This window comes from Leptinotarsa decemlineata, unplaced genomic scaffold (assembly GCF_025532065.1).
Source record: "Leptinotarsa decemlineata unplaced genomic scaffold, Ldec_3_MD MMD2_tig00005483, whole genome shotgun sequence".
Taxonomy (NCBI): Eukaryota; Metazoa; Arthropoda; class Insecta; order Coleoptera; family Chrysomelidae; genus Leptinotarsa; species Leptinotarsa decemlineata.
Genome location: NW_027412627.1, coordinates 85,001 through 87,500, shown reverse-complemented (window position 1 = coordinate 87,500; position 2,500 = coordinate 85,001). Strand labels below are relative to the sequence as shown.

Here is a 2,500-nt window from a genome sequence, read left to right as displayed (position 1 = left end):
TCGATTTGCACGTCAGAATCGCTACGGACCTCCATCAGGGTTTCCCCTGACTTCGTCCTGACCAGGCATAGTTCACCATCTTTCGGGTCCCAGCGTGTACGCTCTTGGTGCGCCTCTTCTCGCAATGAGAACGAGACGCCCCGGGAATGCGGAGCGGCCACTTTGAGGGCGAACCGCTCATCTTCCCTCGGTCTACGCAAGGTAGACCTTTACTTTCATTGCGCCTTTAGGTTTAGTTATGTCCCAATGACTCGCGCACATGCTAGACTCCTTGGTCCGTGTTTCAAGACGGGTCCTGAAAGTACCCAAAGCTATAGCGTTGCAGATCGGCGTTTCAACGAGGTCTGTTCGAGAACATCGTAGCCAACAGTCGCCCGGGGACAGGATCGGCGCTAGGTCCGATCGCCGTCAAACACCGGACGCGCTTGCCACGAGCCGAACGCTAATTATAAAGTAGCGGCCCCGCGCCATCGTTATACCGTCGAGCGAGTCGGCCGGGATACCGAGGGTCCACGCGAAAAATTCACGTGGGCTCCACCCCGGACCTTAGACCGACACCCAACGGATCGCAACGTCCTACAAGAGGAAAAGTGCACGCGTTCGATATCGGTTCGAAAAACGAGCTGAGCGAACGACGCGAACGCCGTCCGTCACGAAACCCGTCAAACGCCGACGATCGAAACGCGATGAATTTCCTCCTTCGACCTTTCGGGTTTCTCAGGTTTACCCCTGAACGGTTTCACGTACTCTTGAACTCTCTCTTCAAAGTGCTTTTCAACTTTCCCTCACGGTACTTGTTCGCTATCGGTCTCGTGGTCATATTTAGCCTTAGATGGAGTTTACCACCCACTTAGGGCTGCACTCTCAAGCAACCCGACTCTGAGGAGAGATCCTCCCGAAATTGACGGCGGTCGCTACGGGCCTGGCACCCTCTATGGGCTGTGGCCCCGTTCAAGAAGGACTTGGACGCGCCGTACGACTCCGGGATAAACGGATCCTCCCTAACACCACATTTCCCGGCGGTTAACCCGCGGGATTCGGTGCTGGGCTTATCCCTGTTCGCTCGCAGCTACTGAGGGAATCCTAGTTAGTTTCTTTTCCTCCGCTTAGTAATATGCTTAAATTCAGCGGGTAGTCTCACCTGCTCTGAGGTCGATAAAATAATTTTTCAGTTTATTCAACAGCAACGAGTCGACGTACGTAGTCTCGTCCGTCGTTATTTCGAGAGAGAACTACCGAAACGGACAAAAAAGTTCTCGACGTCCTGTAATAATGTGTGTGCGTGTGTACGTACGCTGCTCGACACGATCAGACGTCGTCTTCGATTCATCAAAGATTCTCGGACACGACGATCGTGCGTAACGAGAGCATACACACACACACTACAAGCGTGAACCTGTATATTGCCGTGGCAGCCGCTTTCCCAACAACGGAGACTCGATACGATTTCGTTGTGTACAAACTACGTAACGTTTCTCTCATCTTGCGATGAGAAAAAACGATTCGTCGCTTTCGCACTTTAAGATGCCGCGTCTTTGTCGTCGTCGGCGTCGTCGTCGTCGTCAACGTGTATTTATTTTTGTTACCAAGTGTCATCGCCGCGAAGGCGATAAAATACTTAGATAACGATTATAATAACGAGACGACTCGATAGACGACAAACAACAACAACAACAACACGTCAATCATCCAACACGCTCCGACGTTTTTACAAAATATCAATTTTGAAAAACCGAGCAGTCTTTGAAATTGATACGACCCTCAGCCAGGAGTGGTCCAGGAACAGTATCCGAGGACCGCAATGTGCGTTCGAAATGTCGATGTTCATGTGTCCTGCAGTTCACAAGTTGACGCGCAATTAGCTGCGTTCTTCATCGACCCACGAGCCAAGTGATTCACCGTTCAGGGTAATCTTTTATTTAGACGTACTCAAAAAAAATAATTTCAAGAGTTCGACGTCTCGATTCGGCAAGCGTTGAGATTATACCAATGCAACAACGTACATAATATATATATATACTTGTTAAAAAAAATAAAAAAAGAGAAGCGCTCGACGATTTCGTATTCGTACGGCACCACATATTCAGACGAGGCATCGTGTACCGAAATCGCGCACGACTCAATTTTTATATTCGTCGTGTAGAGGACGCGCGTAGTATTTCATTTACCATGCGTTCTAACTGACACGGCCGGGCGAATATCTTTCACAACCATCGGAAATCTCGTTGTGTAATCCGGTAACGTAAAAATTCGTACGAAACAAAACTTTCACGTTTCGACCGCGATTAAACATAATTTCCTACGGAGCGGTTTTTTAACAGTCACACACTCCTAGGTACCCGGCGAAGGCGGCGTCGTCGGCATCATCGTCATCGACGGCGAAATGTATCGTCGTATATCGCGTTCGCGTTCGACAAAAGAGCGTACGCTTCACAACACGATCGACGAACAACATTAGCGCCATAATCGACGACAACGACGCGGCAACACAACAATACGC

At 49.6% G+C, this 2,500-nt stretch overlaps 1 protein-coding gene and 2 non-coding genes across 3 annotated transcripts in view; all 3 read right to left on the bottom strand.

Annotated features, from left to right (window-relative positions):
• Positions 1–1,155, bottom strand: part of LOC141484326 (large subunit ribosomal RNA) — a 4,028-nt gene extending 2,873 nt beyond the window's left edge. Inside the window, exon 1 of the ribosomal RNA XR_012466581.1 lies at positions 1–1,155. This exon is cut by the window's left edge and continues 2,873 nt beyond it. This is a non-coding gene — a ribosomal RNA (large subunit ribosomal RNA).
• LOC141484317 (uncharacterized) overlaps positions 1–2,500 on the bottom strand; it is a 55,835-nt gene that overhangs the window by 8,206 nt on the left and 45,129 nt on the right. The window lies entirely within an intron of this gene.
• On the bottom strand, positions 1,756–1,910 carry LOC141484330 (5.8S ribosomal RNA). Its single transcript, XR_012466585.1, has one exon. It is a non-coding gene; the product is annotated as a 5.8S ribosomal RNA (ribosomal RNA).